The sequence below is a fragment of the Halichoerus grypus genome, chromosome 5, assembly GCF_964656455.1.
Source record: "Halichoerus grypus chromosome 5, mHalGry1.hap1.1, whole genome shotgun sequence".
NCBI classification, from domain to species: domain Eukaryota; kingdom Metazoa; phylum Chordata; class Mammalia; order Carnivora; family Phocidae; genus Halichoerus; species Halichoerus grypus.
Window position 1 is genome coordinate 164,695,421 of NC_135716.1, and position 13,716 is coordinate 164,709,136.

Here is a 13,716-nt window from a genome sequence, read left to right on the forward strand (position 1 = left end):
GCCGCCCAAGGAAAGGGCCTGCAGTGGGGGTCGAGTTGGCCTTGCCCATGGGACACAAGCCTTCCCATGTGGCCTAGAGCTCAGGTGAGTGTCTGTGTGTTCCGGGCCCAGCTCAGGCCCAGGTCGGGCTCCCCTGTGGTGCCTGCAGGAGCAGCCGTGGGGACCCTGCTGGGCCTGGTCCTAGCGCAGGAAAGGAGACAGGTAGCTCTCACGACTGTGGGCTCCCGGAGTGGGCGGCGGCAGCGGTGGTCGCCGTGGGCAGGGGCTCTGAGCTGCCCTGGGTGAGCAGGGGCACGATGCTGGCTTCATGCTTGCCTCTTTGCCTGGTGTCCTGGCAGCCAGCCTGGCCGTGTCACACCGACGTCACCCGGGGCCCCTCGAGGTGGCGCAGCAGAAAGATTTTAGAATTTAGAGTCACAGCCCCGACTGGGGAATGCTGGCTTGGCCGCTACTGTGTGACCTCGGGCAGGCGCTTCCCTTCCTGGAGCCCCTGTCCTCGCATCTGGGAAATGGGCTCCATCACGCCACTTGTCAGAGCTGCCCTGCCCCAACACCCGGCTTTCCGTGGCTCCTCGGTGACCGCCGTGTCCTCACTCCTGAAGAACACCTTGAGAGGCCCCTCGACATCAGAACTGTCAGCTGGTCCATCCCTGAAGGAGATTGTGGGAGTTGTTCCTTCTGAGGAACACATCCCTTTGGGCCTCGAAGGCTGCTCCTGTTTCCAGAAGCCCCTGAGAAAGACCACCATCCCTGGGGTCTCACCCGAAGGCCTTTGTGAGCCAGTGCCCCCCTGGGGGCTGGGGGCAGGTGTCCAGGAGCAAGGTGTGGGTCCCTGAGGAGGGACACAGGGGGCTGGGGGTGAGGGAAGAGAGAAGGGGGAGGGGGCATTGGTAACAATAACAATAACTAACGTATTTCCACTTTCAGGTGGGCAGACTGGTTCCAGAGGGGTCAGGTTCTCTGTCCAAGGTCACACAGCTGGGGTTTGGGCCCAGGGGTTCTTGCTCCACAGTCTAGCTCTCAACCATGAACCTGAAGGGGGAATGTGGGCCAGGGGCACCAGGGGAGACTTCAGCCAGCCTGGCACAGTCCAGGGTCCTGCCTCCTTCAGGCCCAGGTGTGAGGTGACAGGCCTGGGGCTGGCTGTCACCACCTCTGGGTAATTGATGAGCATGGAGCACCCAGGTCTCTCTGAGGGGAAGGAGCTATTCACAGGTAAAATCTTAAATGGGAGCCATTAAAGCCGACCTGGGTGCAGCTCATACAAACTTACACGTCAGGCCCATAAATCACCCATTTAATGCACCCAGAGATGCCATGGTGGTGGGGAGGCCTGGATGGGGCTCGGGCCCATCAGATACAAGCACGGGCTGGGGTGATGCTGATGCTGTATTTACTAGGGAAGGAGGTGGGGGTCGCTGTCCAGATCTGAAGCCACCCTTCTGCTCAGAGTCAGCTCCCACACGGTCTGCCTGCCCCAACTGGAAAGCAAAGTAAGGCCTGAGCCACGGGGAAGGCCTGGGAAAGGTGTGTGGGAGAAAGCAGGAATTCATGTCATCATTTAGACTGGGGTTTGTGCCCTGGGTCTGACCTCTTATAGCTCTGTGACTTTTCACATTACTTTACTCTCTGGGCCTCAGTGTCCTCATCTGTAAAATGGGGCCAATAGCATAACCTACAGCAGACCAATAGAATAAATGAGAAAACGGGTATGCAGAGCTGAGCACAGGGCAAGAGGGGCGCAGGAGGGTCAGTTCTTGTTATACTGCCATGTGTGCTGGAATCAGGGAAGGCGGGGTGAGCAGGGGGGAGGAGGCGTGAGGGAGGCAGCAGAGGGGGGCTGGTTTGCTGAGCACTCGCTCACAGGTCAGGATGGAGCCCTCCGAAGCCTGCTCTGTCGTGTAGTCATCGAAGCTCTGAAGGAAGTGTCAGTGTTGGCCCCTTTTCCAGCTGAGGAAACAGGCTCAGCCAGATGAAGCCCGAAGTCCCAGGGCTAGTAACCGGCCACAGCCAGGATAGGGAGCTCGGTTTGCCAACTCCAAAGTCCCCATCCTGCAGATGCGCCTCCCGGGTCTACGTGGGTGGTCCCAGGGCCGGGGTGGGGACCTCCCATGGTCCGCTGGGCCTCCTCAGCCCTCCTGGGAGTGTTTATGCGGACACATCATTACCTGGTGTAATTAGTCCTAACGAGGATTGAGGATCCGTCACTGATCAGGAGCAGAGTCTGTCACCAATCTGGGACTTCTCCTCGCGTTTTCCCTGTGGCCCAGCAGTGCCTGCAGCAGAAGGGGACCAGCACGCCCAGCCTGTCAGAGGCCGGCTCTGGTGACCAGAAGGTGTGGCCCAGCCACCTCCCTGACCCCTCCCCAATCTGCTCTGTCCTCAGCTCTGCCCATTTGAGTCCCCCAGGCCCTCAGGCTCGGGGACCCCCTTCACTCTCCCTCCTTCCCCGCCTTCCCTCCCCTGGCCTCCCCTGTTTACTCTTGGTCATGTCCCCGTGGACCCCTGACAGCCCCTTCCAGTCCCCTCCCCTCCCATGGTCATCTGGGGCATTGGCAGCAGAGAGCCCCGGGGCCCTTACCAGCCTCACCGCTCACCAGTGTAGGAAGCCAAGAAGGAAAGAGGGAAGAATGAGTCCAGACACTCAATTCTGGATGGAACACATCGAGAGTTCTCAAGATGGAATGCGTTTTGTTTAAACCCTGATCTCTTGTCAGCTGGAAAAATGAATTCTGCCAAATCTCTTGAAGTCAGCTGTCAAAGTAAAGCATTTTGGGGAAGACAGATCTCTTACTCTGATGGCAAAATTCATTTGAAACGATCCTTTAATCCAGTCTCGCTGCGAAACTTGGAGCTGAAATTTTCAAACCTGTTCACCCTGCATGTTGGGTCCTCATTTTCCTGCGGCCTCCTCTTCTGGTGCCTCGTCCTTGGCCTCTTACAGAATAACTCAGCAAAGAAGCGCGGCTGGGGTCATGGTAACCATGGGTTTCTCAGGACAATTTTAGGGGGAAAATGACAGAGCACGAAGCCTGCCTCTTGGCGTCTGCCTGGGGAGAGAGGCGCTCGCCGTCAGAGGCTCAGCAGCCCAGGGGAGGCCTGCGCACGGGGTCGGCGGGAGGGATTCACGGACCTGGCGGCTGTGGTCTGTGCAGCAGGGGGGAGGGGCAGGGGGCATCCGGGAGGATGGCCGTGCCTCACCCCTGCTGGAGCTGGGGACTGCTGCTTTTCCTCTAATCCCCGCTCTCCACCCTGTCCCTCTTCCATTCCTCACCTCCTCCCACCATTTCAGATCTGAATCCTGCATTTGGGCCCAGCACTTCACAGTTGGCAAAGAACTTCATTTGCTCCTTAATTCACCCATCCATTCATGTTATTTGCACTGTGGTATTTGGGGCCCACTGTGGGTCATGATCTGTATGAAGCTCTGGGGTTACAGAGACCTACAAAACACAACCTCTCCCTCTCGGACCCCAGGGTTTGACGGCAGAGATGGGATGTGGTTGAATGGCCATGACTCTTATGAGAGATGTGTGCTGGGCACATAGTAGGTGCTTTCCTCAGTTGGACTGTGTTGGGCAGCTTGTAACAGAAAATCCAACAATGACTCAAGCAACTGAGACATGTAATGATCGTGAGCAAAAAGATGTCTGGAGAGAGGCAGTTCCGGGGTTGGTCAGATGCTCAGTGATGACAACAAATCAGGGCTTTTCCTCTTCCCTGTTTATCATCCTCAGTTATGTTGGCCTTTTACCTTAGCTTCTTGCCTCATGGTAGCAAGACGGCTGCCACAGCTCCAAACATCGTCTCACAAGCCAGCATTCAAGTCTAGAGGAGGGGAATAGAGTGAGGCAGGAAAATATTTCCCAGGAGCTCTCCCTCCACCAGTAGATTTCCCTCACACCTCAATGACTGGATCTGGGTCACAGCCCCACTCCTAAAGCCATGTCTGGATTTTAGGGGGTGGCGTGCTGGGCATGGCTTCACCCCTGAGCTGAGGAGGCCCACCAGGTCTGTTGCTGCAAAAGGAACCCAGGGCTCTGCGAGGGAAGGAAGGAGCGGCGGGCCGCGGGGTGGGCGGCCGCCCGTGTCCACCACCTTCTCCTCAGCGCTGCGATGGAGTGTCCCGGGCAGGGTGGGGTCGGGGCTGGTGGCCAAGCCCAGCCCTGGGGGCCGAAAGCCCTGCACTGAGCCTCAGTCCCCACGGGCCGTGGGATCTGGTCCATGGCACAGCCTCCTCCCCTGTGGAGTGGGGGCCCCGACAGCACCTGCTGAGGGGGGGTCGTGCAGGTGCCAAGGTCGTGCGTGGAGGCACCCGGTGGGAGGAGGTGTTAACAGCTGTTAGCTGTGGCTGCGACGAGCCCCGTCTGAGAAGTGGGCCCGTGGTGCCTCCTCTGTGACCGTCCCGGGGGTGACAGAGCAGAAGAGGAGTTCACACGCGTGAGTGCTTCCTCCGTGTGCTGGGCGCCCCTCACTTGTGCTCGCGCACTGACTCCTCCCAGCCACCCCGTGACGAGCCGCCCTGTCCCCATTTTACAGCTGGGGCGCAGGACGGTGACCCCAGGTCAAGTGCGGACAAACAGATGCCAGCCACCGTGCTCTGAGCCACTGCGGGGCCTGGCGGGAGCCGGCACAGGCAGGCGCGCAGGTGACCCCTCCTGGCCCTGCTGCCCGTCCCCGGGTCCCAGGCTGGTGGCTGCGCCTGATCCATCTTCTTACCCCGATCTCTGTCCTTCAGGAGCTCAGGGCCCCAGAACCTGCCAGGGGGAGATTTGCCCACCATCTTGCTGCCCTTCTCCCCACGATAATGAACGGACAGTTCTGTGTCATCAGTGATGGGGACACATGATCATCAAGCTGGTGTCACCACATCTTGGTCGTGAGTTGGCAACTTGCATTCTCGGGGAACAATATGCACTTATGCAGAACATAAGCATATGCTAATGATGGGTAATTATACTCCATATTTATAGATTTACCAAAATATGTAAAACCCCCTCTGACAATCATACACCTACAGTCACATCACGATTTAATAAGCGCACAGGAGGCTCCTGGTTGGCATCGCAACGTAAGCTGGGGCACCCGGTGTGGGACGAAACATGCAGCCCAGCCCTGCTGGGGGGGTCTCGCTGTCCCCACTGCCGGCCCCCACTCAGGCCTGCACCCATCGCCGCCCTTCCAGCCTTCCTGGTCCTCCCGGCTTCCCAGAGAGATGGCCTAGTCTGTGGGGGACATCCAGGCAGAGTGAGCCGCACTCACCAGGGTGCTGGGGTGGGGGCGCTCAGCAAGGAGGCTGGAGGAGGTTGGGAGGGAGGGCCTCCCAGATAGGGTCAGGAGCTAGATCGAGAAAGGTGAGCTGCATTAGGGAGGGGTGAGGACGGGTGAGGAGGGTGAGGAGGGGTGAGGAGTAGCTTCTCTCTGTCCTCCTGTCCCCTCCGGCAGTGGAGTTGAGGGAATGAAACCCCAACTCCCAGGCTCTGGGCAGAGGTTGAGAACTGGGTGCTGGAGATAAGGAGGAGGGAGGCAGGGATGGGGGTGGGGGTGCCCAGGCCCGGGACCCTTAGGGGGATTTTCTGTCATCAGCGGGGGGGCTCTCCCAGGAGGACTCATTCCCTGAGACCCACCTCCTCCTGACTTCCTCAGTGGATGCGGCAGCAATGCGCATACTCGGGTGAACCACCAGGTGCAGGTCCCATTGCTGCTAGTTAACCATGTTGACTTGTAAAACAGCCATTTCAATCGATCCAAAGTGCATTTTTGCCACCAGCAGGGAGCAGGTTGCTTTTCCTCCATCAGAAACCCGCTCAGTGGGCAAGATGCCTCACCCCACCCCCAACCCCGGCCCTTCTCTTCCTTCCCCTCCCTTCCTGGAGGACAGAATCCACACAGAACTGAGGGATCCTCCACAGCAACATCTCCCTGATGTTGACCTGACATTTGGCTTCATCAGCACCATCCAGGGGGCTCTAAGCAGATGGAACCCCCAGTTCCACCCCCTGAGACCCCCAATCAGGGGTTGGGTGGGCCCTGCCCTGCTCAGGGACACCCACCTGCTCCCTGTTGCCTGCTGGAGAAATCCAACTCTTCATCCCAGCATTAGGGCCCCTGGAATCGGGCTCACCTCACTCTACGCCCACACCCCAACCTCCCCTTCCCCGCAGGACTTCCTGGCAGGAGGGGGTCTGGTCCAATATGATTGGATGAAATGAGAAGTTTTACTGCACAGCTGCTGTTGGTCCGTCCCTGGACCTGAGGCTGGTCCTGTGCCCCCACTCACAGCTGGGGAAACAAAGGTGCAGGGGGCTCAGGGGGCTGAGCTCAACTCCCATCTCTGTCCACAGCCACGGCTGCTGCTCTTCCTGCCTCATGGCATTCCTCCTTTTGTTTATCCATTTGACAAATATTTATTGAGCACCTGCTACATGCTCAGCTCTATTCCAGGGGCTCAGGACATAACGGGCAACAAAACAGACAGCCTGCCGAGGAAGGTGGTCAGATACGGTTGGGGAGTCGGACAATTTATTACTCAGACAGCAAAGGCAAGATCAAGAAAAGTGCCAGTTCCCTGTGTCCCATGTCCCATAGGATGACACCAAAACACAAGGGGCCAGATGACAATGCGACAAGGGCAGCGGGCTGATCCGGGGATGAGGAGCCAATCCCATGCATACCGTTTTGTCACCTGCAGCTGTACCCTAAGGAAGACGTGCCCGTGTTCTGAGAGGACCTCAGGCCATTCAGCCAAGACCTATCAGCTCTGACTGTCTTGCCTTCATGACCTGGGTGGAGAGTGCAAGGTGGCCAGGACACCCAGACAGCCATTTCCCTAGGCAGCCCTGTCCTCATGGGACCCAGGCATCAGGTTGTTTTAAAGCTTCCAGGTAATTCTAATTGGCAGCCTGAGGTGAGGGCCTTGGTCTAGATTTTGCTCGATTTCTGAGGTTTCCTTGCATCACTGCCTGATACACAGACAAACACATTGGTCCTATACTCTATCACATAGAGTATAGACCTGTCTATCCACCACTCTCTGTCTCTGTGTCTGTCATATACAGTACTTAGCGGGTAAGCACCACTCCTCTCTTACACGTGACGTTGAGAACTTACCTGTTCTACAAGGGACACCTTCCATCCCTCTTTTTCGATGAGGCAAGTGAGTGGCTCCAGAGAGCCAAGACTTAAATCCAGGTCTGCCCCCTCAGTGCCCCCACCCCTGTCCCTCACACCACTCCAGCCGCTCTGAGCCCGAGATGCTGATGTGCTCTGTCAAGATTCTGTGATGTTCTAAGCGTCTGATAATGTCCCATTCTAGCACCGAATGATTTTACTGTTTTGTGAACCTTACTTTGTGATTTTGATAATTCTGTCTTAATGTTACACATTTTTTATGTCCAACGACCAAGACTTATTATAATTTCCCTTTAGTAGTCTCTGATTCTGATATTCGGTGAGTGGAGCCTTCTGGGGCTGGGAAACACCCCACCCCCAGAACAGGCAGCCAGCCCCCCAGCCTGAGTCTCCCCCAGGCTTCCAGTTACCCCTTCTTCCCTTCCAAATCCCACCAAACCATCTTCAGCTGCTGCCTTCTCCGGGCCCGCTGCCGATGTTCTGAGTTGATTGGCTGTCACAAAACGTTCTTAGCCGTGACAGTGACAATTAGGACAATTACGCTGGGTGACAAAGTCCCACCAGATTTAGGACCCGCCGTGAGTCAGGTCCCTGGAACCTAGGCGGCCACCCAGGCACCGCCCAGTGACGCTGTCCCTCTGGAGCAGTGCTGCCCTGCGTCAACCCCCACCTGGGCCGGGTTCCTTGGCTGTTCATGTTCCAGGCTCCCCCCTCCCTTCCCTACTGAGCTTCCTGCTCTCTCCCCTCCCTGTTCTCAGGACAGCATCTCTGCTGGGGCCTCTCCTGAGGGTGCTGCTGTACTCAGAATCCCAACCCCGACAGTGGAGGCTCAGTCCCTGTTAATGGTCCCGAGCCCATGGGGCACCTGGGTGGCTCAGTCGGTTAAGCGGCTCCCTTCGGCTCAGGTCCTGATCCCAGAATCCCGGGATTGAGCCACGTGTCGGGCTCCCTGCTTGGCGGGGAGTCTGCTTCTCCCTCTGCCCCTCACCCCACTCGTGCTCTCTCTCTCTCTCTCTCAAATAAAATAAAATAAAATAAAATAAAATAAAATAAAATGGTCCCGAGCCCAGGCACTGCTTAGATGACAGGCTTTGGCCCACCCAGGTTTCCAGTCAGGGCTCTGTCACTTCCTTGCTGTGGGATCTCAGGAAAATTACTTCACCTCTCTGAGCTCAGTGGCCTCACATGTGAGTTGAAGATAATAGAAGCATCTGCCTTATGGGGAGGAGGCCAGACTTACATGGAAGTGATAGTACAGTTATTGGCTCAGCAATCACCCAGAAACACTCCATTGCTGAGGGCTGTTATTATTACTGCTGTTGCTATTGTTGTGTCAGGGCTGGGGAATTTCTCTGGTGCCAAGTGCACGGAGATGAGCAGCTTCTCCTGCATTTGGAGGGTGCCGGCCCTGGCTGGAGCAGTGAGAAGAGAATGAACTTCTACCCCATGGGCCTGGGTGCAAATTCAGCCTCCAGTGCTCACTTGATGTGTGACTTGGGCAAGGGGTGGAGACTCTTCAGCTTTCCCCTCTGTAAAATGGGCACAATAATACAGACCATGTAGGGTTATGTAAGGATTTGTTGAGGCTGCCTCAGTGGGAGGCAGTTTCCTAAGCTCAAATCACTTGAGGCTGTGACTTCTGGGGAACTTCTCTACCTCTCTGTGCTCCACATCCTCTCTATAAAGCAGTATCTGCTCTCAGCATTCCAGGCCCGAGGGAGTGCGGGCGCTCAGCGGCCCCTGAAGATCTCCCTTCCTGAGACCGCTGCGCTGACAGCTGAGAAACCCAGGCCAGGAGACATTAGATTAAACGTCTGGGAACCAAGACCATCTATGGCCGTGCTAAATTATGCAGGGCGGACAATTAGAGAACGAGAGGCTCTATAATAAGGGGCCCATTGGGCGGGACAGAGGCTCTGTGAGCAGGAGCCAGAGGTGAGGGAGAGGCGCCCGCTGCCCGGGGCAGGTGTTCACCTCAATGACGCTCGTCTTCCCCCTTAATACAGTCATGCGCGCTCGCTGGGAGGCGGGAGGCATTTGCAAAGTGCCAGATGGTAAATATGAGAGCACCGAAGTCACCTGATGCCCCACCTCCCAGGGACAGTGGCCCGGAAATTATTGATGTCTTTCTTTATTCTTTGTTTCTCCCCGTACGCTGTTTTCACGTCGCTGTCAGGAGGAGCTAGGGTACCATGCAAGAGCAGAGAACCCTCCAGAACAGTGAAGCTCTCTTCTAGCTCCTGTTACAGGTCTGCTGGGGTCAGCGGGGAGGGCTCTGCTCACCGCAGACACCTGGGGACTGGGCTGATGGGGCGCCACTTCCTAGGGGGTCAGCAGGTCCTCCTGCTTCTCAGTCATGGGGACAGGGAAGAATGGACAGGGAGAAATGAGCTCTGACCCTTAGATGCTACCTCCTGGAAGGTTCATTCCCCACCTCCATTCATGTTTCTTGGCCAAGGCAGGTCTCACGGGCACCCCGACATGCAGGCGATGGGGACGTGCGGTTCTCCTGCAGGGGGGCCCAGAAAGACAACTGGGTCTCAGCGAACCCCGGCCTTGTCCTCCACACACTGCACCCACAGATTTGGATGCTTCTCACCTGACACCCTGGTCCGACCAGTTTTCTGTCTCTTTTATATTCCTGGAAATAGTCATTTGACTGATGTTCCTACTATCCTCCCACTTTTGAAGTTTGAATGGTTCCATTCTTTCTTACTCTCGTAAATAACACTGCCGTGGATTTCTTCATTCTTCAATCTTCCTCTAAATGTCTATTTTGTTAAAAGAGATTCCTGTAAGATGTTGGGTAAAATAGCATGAAGTTTTAAGAATTGAAAATGGCTAATGTTTAGGGAGTGAATAATCCTCGAGTTCTGTTTGCTTGGCCTTCATGTGACCCCAGATCTGGAAGCTTCTCCAGCTCTGCGGGCTCCCACCCTGGCCCCACCACCATTGTGCTTGCTCCCTGCCTCTGCTCTGACCCTGTTCCCATCACTCTCTCCTCAGCAGCCAGGTGACCCCGTGAGACTCAGGGCAGAGTCATCCCTGTCCCGCTCCACGCCCAGACCCCTACGTCACTTGGCACAGTCCCCCCAGGGATCCTGAGGTCTCCTGCTCCCACCCCCCTGTCCATTCCCCACCCATCCCAAGCCGCACTCCTCTGCAGCCCCTCGGGCTCCTTCCTAGGCCTGGAGCCCTGTGCACGGTCAGCCTCGAGGCTCGCCTTTGCCCTTCCCTCCAGCGGCAGCCTCCTCTCCACGTCTGCCCCGCTCCCTGCAGGGATCTAAAGGTCTTTGCCCCAGTGTCATCTGCTCTGACTGGCCTTAGAGCCAAGGACAGACTGGCTCCACCCACCTCAGCAGGCTCAGCACCTGCCACCTTTCCCCCATTCAAGGTGGTCCAGTCACACGGCCTTTCTTCTGCCACCTGGACCTCTGAGCCTTTGCACATGTTGTTCCCTCTGCCTGGGGCATCCTCCAGGCCAGCTGACCCAACTGACTCTGCATAGAAGTGTCACTTCCTCTGGGAAGCTCCCTCCACAAGGTGGGGCCCCGTGGCCCTCATCACGTTGCAGCTGATGACAGTTATTGCGTTCACGTCAGCCTGTCTTATGACTGGAAACCCCGCAGGGTGCCTTAGTCATTGCACACCCCGGGATCTAGCTCTGGGCTTGGTACACGGCGGCTGCTTCACCATCCTGGGGACCCAGCCTGTCCAGGGCCCTGGGAGGGAGGAGGAGCCTGTGGGCCAAGGACGGGAAGGACAAGGGCCGGGGACATGGGCCCGCGTGTGCTGAGGGATGCGAACTGGGCTCCCTGCTCTGCTCACAGCTGCCTGGACCATCAGGATGGAGCCAGAAGGCCCAGCCCTCCGCGGACGAGGCCCGGCGAGCCCTGGGTAGTGGGCAGTGGTGAGTATTCAGGTCACAAGCCCTCCTTGCGGGCCCTGTGCCACGGGAGCCAGTGGGGCTGGTGCATGAGGAAGCGAACAGAGCTCATCTCTTAGTTAAAATAGAATTTGGTTAAATGACTTGCTCACATCATTTCCCTGTAATCACCCTCGGGCTCTGCAACTGCCTTTCTTCTCCGTTTTTCCTTCCCTTCATGATGGTTTATTGCTTTTCTTATTCTTCTCTTGGTTTAACTCTAAGACAGGAGGGAGCTGAGCTGACTGGGGAGCCCCTTTTGCAGGATCCGAAGAAACTATTTTGCAAATTGCAGGGACTGATTAGAAATGAGAATGGCAGTTCCATCAATTACAGCAGGAGGAGGAGAGAGGGGTGGTCTCGGGGCGGGGGGGGGGGGGACGGGGCGGGGCAGTGACGGGGGCAGGTGGGCAGGGGAGGTAGCACCGCCCACCCCGGGGCCTTACTGAGCCCCTGCAGGCTCCACCCAGAACCTCTGCGCATGAAGACAGGGGTGCAGACACGCACAGCGCACACACGGACAGACAGACGCACACAACACCCGTCATGAGCACCTGTGACTCACACACAAACATCCCCCCGTGCACACACAGGCCCACAGGCACACACTCATCCCACATGCACACACGCCACCCAATCCAGCCCATCCCCCTTCTTGGATTCCTCTCAAGTCACCTGTTTTGTTTGTGCCCCCCCCCCCCGCCATGACTCTGTGTGACCTCCGTCAGCTCCCCCCCGGATCCCTGCAGCGCCCCCTCGTCTGCACTATTACCCTTCCTCAGTCACGGATTCGGGTCTGTTGAGCCCCTTCGATGTGGCAGGTGCTGTCTGGGCACGTGCGAGGCGGCAGCGCCTGATGGAACCCACGGTCGCCACAGCCTGCTGTTCTCCCATCCTTGTTTCCCTTGGAGGGTAACCCTGCACCAAGAGGGCCTGGAACGGAGCAGATATTTAACTTATTCTGAAGGAAGGAAGGGAGGGAGGAGGGCAGGAAGGAAGGAGGGAATGGGTTCTGCACTGATACCAGAAATAGGCTCTGAGCTTCATTGTTGAAGGGTTCCTGTTCGGGGGCTTGGAGCACTTGCTAACTCCTGCACACTCGCATCCCCGTGGAGCCAGCGAGTACTTGAGCCGCCAGGGAATAACTGCTTCCTGCTACGGAGGGAGAAGCTGGGGCCCGATGCAGGCAGCAGAAAGCCCAGTGGCTTAAACTATCAAGCTGGAGGTAGACTGGGTCTCAGGCAAGGCTTGATCCAGCATCTCAGCTGTGCGACCAAGGACCCATGCTTTTCCATCCCTTGGCTGTGCCTCCCAGAGTTACCAACTTCACCTTCAGTCTGGCTTCTCATGTGGTTGCAGCATCAACGTGGGCCACGTGCTTCCTCTTTTCCATTTACTGGAAGACATTGGCTCTCCCCGTCCTGGAGGTAGAGGTGGGGTCAGGCCTGGAGTGGATGGTAGAGGGACACACATGGCGTCCCCTCTTCCCAGGGTACAGAAACTACCTGGCCCAGATGAGAAGCAGAGGTTGGTCTAGAACTGGGGTCTGAGGAGGAGGGCAAGCTGTGAGGCTGTTTGAGGGAGAAGGGAGTGTGTGTGTGTGTGTGTGTGTGTGTGTGTGTGTGTGATTTCCTCCTGCCCCCCGCCCCCCCCCCCATGCCTCTGCCTCAACTAATACTCCTTCTTTGGAGTGTTGGTTGTGACAGTCGACAGGACTGGAGACTGGGACACGCAAATCCAGGCTGGAGCTACTGCCTTCACCCTCTCTGGAGCTGACAATGGATTCTGCTCCCAGTGTAGGCGAGATCCTCACCCAGAGCCCCCTCTCCCCCCTCACCCCCCCACCACTAACAGCCCCTGTGACAGGCACAGACGCTGCCTCCTGGCTCCTCATCGGACGGGACAAGATATGTCCCCCAGGTCCCCGCAGCTCCGTGCTCTGGGCAACCGCACTTGCTGGAGACTCAGGGGCCGTCAGAGCTGAGTGCATGGGGAAACTGAGGCCTGCTTTCTCTCCCTAGAGCTGGGCTCCAGATCCTTGTTCTCAGACCTGGTTTTTCTGCGGCATCACACAGAGTCTCCCTCCCGTGAACTCCCCGAGTTAAAGCTGGAGGCCCACCCCCCACCCCCACCACCCCGCACCCCCTGTCTCCCCAATCCTCTTCCTGGCTTCCCTCACCCTCAGACGCGGAGGCCAGCCAGACTCTCCAGCCTCGTCCCCCCACCCTCACCTCCTCTCTCTCCGCCCCTCAGCCCTCAGTCACACTGAGCTCTGGAAAGTTAATAGTCATAATACATGGCGTTTATTGAGAATGTAGAATGTTCCAGGTGCTGAGCTGAGTAGTTTACATGCATTGTCTCTTTCATCTCTGCAACATATTTGTGATGTTTTCTATGTGCCACATGCTGTGCCAGATGCTTAGGAGATAATCATGAACAGAAACTCACTTCTTGGCCTCCTGGAAATTCCGGTTTCACCAGAGAAAACAGACATCAGCCAAAGAACAAAGAAAGAAAATCACAAAAGATTCCAGCTCCCGGTTCCAGGCCTTTGGAGAAGATTCTAAACTGAGCTGTAATGTGGTCTATAATCCCATTAAAAATATCATTAATTTATTCTTCCTTCATTCGTTGGGCACTCGCTGTTCCCTCCCATGGCC